We start from the raw sequence: 6000 nt of genomic DNA, 5'->3' as shown, positions 1-6000 counted from the left end.
TCAATTCTGTTCCGGCCTTTATCCCCGCAAAAAGAATCTGGGCTAGCTCCTTCTGGTTCTTCCGGTTTTCCCTCGCCCTATGTTCCCTATCTTCTTTCCTGATCTTCTCAGCTAATTCCCTTTCCTCCCGCCGAATTCGCTCTTCCCTTTCTTCTGGGGTCTCCCTATTATTAAATACCTTTTCAGCTACTTTCAGTAAATCCTGTATTGTCTGTTCTCCCAACCCCTCTACCTTTTGTAATTTCTTCCTAATATCTGGGGCTGCCTGATTCACAAACGCTAACAGAACTGCAGCGCGTGACTCCTCAGCCTGGGGGTCCATAGGCGTATATTGCCTGAAAGCTTCCATCAGCCTCTCTAGGAAGGCTGCCGGACTTTCAGTGGGCTCTTGCCTTACTAAATTTACCTTTGCCAGATTTGTCGGCTTTCTTGCTGCAGCCCGCAGGCCAGCCATTAGAGTCTGGCGGTACACTCGGAGACGCTTCCTACCTTCCACCCGCTCAAAATCCCAGTTAGGCCGCAACAGAGGAAACCCCTCGTCCACAAGATGAGGCTGGGCGGTTGGCCTCCCGTCGACCCCTGGGACCCGTTTCCGCGCCTCTGCCAGAATTCGCTCCCGTTCTTCCGTGGTGAATAGCACCTGCAACAGCTGTTGACAATCATCCCAGGTGGGATTATGAGTGAACAAAATGGAATCTAAGAGGTCAATGAGGCCTTGGGGTTTTTCTGAGAAAGGAGGGTTTTGGGTCTTCCAATTGTACAGGTCACTCGTGGAAAAGGGCCAGTACTGATAGGTTCGCTCTCCGTCCGGGTTAGTTGGTCCCACTTGGACGGGGAGTGCCTGAACAGTGGATGAAGGTAACTCTGGGTCCCCAGGGTCTTGCTTACCCCTATCTCCTTTAGTTTTCCCCCGGGTCCCCAATGCCGGTCCCCCCTCATGGTCGGTTCCCGTTGGCCCTCTTAATCCTCTCGGTTCACCTGTGGGAGCTTCTCTCCTCGGAGGGGATTGCAAGGAGGGCACATATGGCGGAGGCCTTATCTCCGTTTCTAGATCTATCAGGTTTGGATAAGATGATTCCTGAAGGACTGGTTTTGGGTCCTCTTTCTTTTTGGTTTCCTCCGGGGGGGTCTCCATCACCAGGACCTGTGAATTGGAGGAACTAGGAAGTTTGTGAACAAAAGGTTTTAACCATTTAGGCAGATTTTCCACTAGATCCTGCCAGACCATGACATAGGGGACCTGACTCGGATGGCCCCGGGGATCAGGAGCCATAATCTTCTCCTTCACAGCCTGTATGATGGACGGTTGAAAGGTGCCTTCCGGAGGCCATCCAATCTGAAAGGCGGGCCACTCTGCAGAACAAAAAGTTATTAATTTACTTTTCTTGACTAGCAAAGACAAGTTATGGGCCCTGGCCCTGACATCCGAAAAATGGTCAGTCATGAGAGAAAGTGGGGTAGATTCTCCCTGCCCCATGGTCAAAGAATAAACGGTAAGGAAGAGAGAGAGGAAGTCACTGAGAATGACCACCAAAAAGCCTACCGGGAGTGGTGGCGGCCAAGAGCTTGGGCTTATGGTATGCTTTTGGAACTGTTTATGTGCCTGCGTCGTTGCACGGAAGTTTTCTTGCTGGGGGCGGGCACCCTAGGGGTTTCTAGCCCGTTCCGTGACCCCCTTATCCTCTCACGGGAGTCTTCAAGTGGCAGGCGCCCTAATGGCCTTTAAGTGCCTGACCCGTGCCCACAAGAAGAATTTTAGGCCACGTCCTCAGTTAGGGATGTTAAAGGAGAGTTTCACCCGGTCGGGCTCTAGTTACTGAGGCTCACTTATTGTAGGGCCTTCAGAGTCCGCCAGAGTGTAGCCCTGGCCAGGACTCATCAATTGCCCCCACAACCGTTCACCTGTTCACTGAAACTCCCGAAAAGAAAAGGAGTTGAGGGCAGATCAGAGAAGAGAAGGAGAATAAGTCAGAAGTGAGAAAGAATGATGCACTAGAAGAGAACGAGACTAGAGACAATGCCGGCACACACAAAAACATGGAGAGCCAAAGACAAACACACGGACAAACAAACGTCGGCCGACGACACAGCGCTGGGTTTTCGGGCCCCCTGAATTTTCTTGCCTCCCGGTAGCAGATTCACCTTACCGAATGGCGTCCGCTGTTCACCAGACTCGGGGTCGGGAGAGGAACTTTCCTTCCAGTGGAGTCAGCTGCCTCCCAGCGCGTCCGCTGGCCTCGGCCTTATGCCGGCTGGCCCCCCTTTATAGAAAGCCTTCCTTCTGTGCCAGATACCTCCCTGCTTCCCAGCAGGGCCTTGGATTTACTCTGGACTTTCCTGAGCACCGGTGTTATTATTTATCCTTCCCCTTTGTCCTGTAAGCGTTCCCTTCTTCCGGTCAAGGGATCCCGGACGAGCCCCCAAATGTTATGCCCGATGTCCGAATCCCCGAGCGGGAAGAGAGAGAAGGCTTCCAAGACAATGCAACTCGCAAAAAAGGGAAGTTTATTACTGTCTCGAGCCAGGGCTTTCTGCCACAAACATCACAGTGGTGCAGGGTCAGAAAGCGCCAAGCTCAAGCTTGTTACACAAATTTATAAGATATGCAAAAGTGGTTAGTAGCTGGCTTAAGCGGATTGGTTACATGTTTGCAAAGCAATTCTATTGGTACAGACTTTCGCGGGCTTTTTTTCAAACCTGGGCGTTCGCGGGCTTTTCAGTTCTCCCTTTGTTCTTACTGGGCGCATATTGATTGGCTGGCTCCAGGTTACCTGATGGGGGTAGGGAATCTTACCATTTCGGGGGAAGCTAAAACTTAGGTCCAGGCCTCCCGTCATGGTGTTAACCCTGGCAGCCTCACACTGTGGTTCCTTCTTTATATCACATCTTTTGCTGTAGGGGATTATCCTGCTAGTCTTCACGTCATTCTCTTTAGTAATTGTTCTATATTATTATTATGTGTGTGTGCTCAGTCTTATCTGACTCTTTGCGACCCCATGGACTATATAGCCCACCAGACTCCTCTGTCTATGGGATTTTCCAGGTAAGAATACTGGAGCAGGTTGCCATTTCCTACTCTAGGGTTCTTCTTGACTCAGGGATAAAACCTGCATCTGTGTTTCCTGCTTTGGCAGGCGGATTCTTTTCCACTCTGCCACTTGAAAAGTGCTCTGTAAATAGTTATAATTTTGGTATTCCCATGGAAGGAAGTGATCTCAGGGTTTTCCTACCCTGAATGTTGGCTGCTCTCTCCTATATGTCTGTCTTTATGCCAAAGCCACACTGCTGTGATTACCAGTGTTTTGTTGCATGCTATAGAACCAGGAATAGGAAATCCACCAATCTATTCTTTTTTCAAGATCGTTCTGCTGATTTAGATTCCCTTGAGATTTCATATGAATTTTAGGATGAAGGTTTCTATTTGTACAAAAAATATTGGGGGATTTATTAAGGATTGCATTGAATCTATAGATCACTTTAGGTAGCATTGACATCTTAATAATATTAAATAGTCCAGATCATCAGTCCAGAAAATAAATGTTTTCCATTTATTTGTGTCTTCTGTAATATCTTTCAGCAACATTTTGTAGTTTTTAGCATACAAACCTTTTCCTACTTTGATTGTTTGTTCTGAGGTAGTTCACTCCTTGACACTGTTGTAAATGTAATTTAATCTTTGGATTGTGTTAGAAAACGCCGCGGGAGAAAAAAAAAAAGCCGCCTCTAATGACCGGTAGTAAAGGCCTTTTATTGAGCCCCGCTCTCGGGCAGAACTCCTGGGGGTGGGTGAGTGAGGAGACAAAGGGAGCCTGCAAGGTATGAGGGGTGGGGAGGGGTTTTATAGTCCGGGCCGGGCGTCCAGGCCAGGTCTTTTCATATAAGGAAGAAAGCGCGGGCTACAGCGGTGGTCAGTGTCCGAGGGCTCTATGTTGGTACCTGATTGGACAAGGCTGCAGGGGGCCAGCCCCTGGAAGTTTAGCCAGCCTCCGGAATTTGCCTTGCAGCACTTTCCCGGGGCATGCCCCGACCTTTCAGATTGTTCATTGATAGTATAGAAATTCAACATTCATTCACTATAAAAAAATGTTCTCAAAAACAGGATAGAAAGAGTGTACCTCAACATAATAAAGGCTGTATAGAACAGCTCCATAGCTCACATTAGTCTCAGCATTGGAAGACTGAAATCTTTCTTGTTGAAAATCAGGAACAACATAAAAGTTCAACCACTCATCACTTAAAGAAAACACAAATTACTGTGAAAAATTTCCTTTGAAATTTTTTTGAGTTTTCTACGTATAGATCTTATCATCTCTGAAGTGAAATAATTTTATAATTGATTAAGTTTTACTGTCTGCAACAGTGATTCCAATGGTAGCCACTTCCTAGTGTTTGAATCTCAGCTTAAACATCACCTTTTAAAAAATATTTACTCTAATTGCATTGTCATAGTATTAAGAGGATAACAGGCAGGAAGGCCAGAGGTCGCCAAGGGGCAGGAGGAAATAAACTACAAGTGGCAGACTTTTTTTTCCCTTCTCTACACAAAATTAAAGACACCTGTGTCTGCCTTGAGCTAACCAATGCATTTTTCTTATGTTAATGAAACTACGTATTTCCATTGGAATTTGCCTTTCTTCAAAATGTTTCTGCCTAAGGCTAACTTCTTTCTTTTCTCAAACCTTGGGCTGATAATGGCTTAACAGACCAGTATTCATGTCAATTGTTTTTGGGTGGTAGATGACACACTTTGTACCATCATACCTCAAAAGTGCATATTGTGGGAGAGGGGTCTGGTGGGACTCCCTCAGCCTTGGGGTGTCTCTATTATCTGATGAATAGCTTTCTAACAGACATAAAACACCTTGCTATAAACTAGCAAGAGAGCACTCTTTCTGTCCCCTTCTGATGTCTATGTCAGAAGCTTTACCTATCTCTATTATATTTTAATAAAACTTTGCTACACAAAAGCTCCAAGTAGTCAAGCCTCCTTTCTGACCCCAGATCGAAATTCTCTCATGCAGAGGTCATGAATCCTGGCATAACACTTGGCTCGAAGCAGCAAACTTTCAGTATATTTTTTTCCTTTTATTTCTGCCATAATACTCTATTTGCTTTCTTATAAGCAGTGAATAAGGCAATTCTTGCTTTATTAAATTTTCTCCTTCATTGTTTGACTCATAAGAACATGAGACCCATGCAGGAAGGAATTTTTACATGATTTCCCCCTGTTTTATTAATTGTTGTGTTCTCACTCAGAGTATAGTTTCTGGCTTAAAATAGGCAACTTAAAAAAAAAATCAGACAAATAATTAGGTATTACATCTAAATTTTGGCGAGAAAACTATTATATACTTAACCTAAGTTCGAGGTAGAATAAATTTAGTATTAAATAAAAGGAAAGAAAAATTGTTATTGCAGGCTGGGAAATGTGTACCTAGTTAGTCTAACTAGAACAAAATGATTGAGCTGATTATTTTTGACTCATAATAACATCATGACAGTTCTAAAGCAATTTTTTTTCTCCATGTTACACTTTCAGACCCTAGTTACGTGATTTAACCCAATAGTATCTTCACATACAGGTATACTTTTAAAACTTTGTGGAAAATCCCAGTGAATTTAATTAAGAAAGAATCAGTTTTGGGCCCAGTCCAGCTCCAAAGCTCAATGATAAATGTGGTTAGAAGGGACAAAATGTCCAGTGATCTTTGCCCCTTTTGGGGAAAAGAAGTGACATTATTTTAAAAACTGATATAAAATTTTCAGGTGGTCTTTTCTTAGGCTGAAAACATTGCATTAAAAAAAGAAAAACAATGCAAGAATGTCTCTCAAAATCTCAAGTTGACTAGTCTGTTCTACACCATGATATAATGAGAGGGAATAAACAACTAAATGGTATTTTTATATTTTGAGGTTGGTAGGAAAAGAAATTACTGGAGACACATTTTCTTGGGAAAAGATGGATGTTATCTTCCTTCACAACATAGGATTTGTTTATAA

This window comes from Cervus elaphus, chromosome 32, assembly GCF_910594005.1.
Source record: "Cervus elaphus chromosome 32, mCerEla1.1, whole genome shotgun sequence".
Classification (NCBI taxonomy): Eukaryota; Metazoa; Chordata; class Mammalia; order Artiodactyla; family Cervidae; genus Cervus; species Cervus elaphus.
This window is presented reverse-complemented; position numbering follows the sequence as displayed.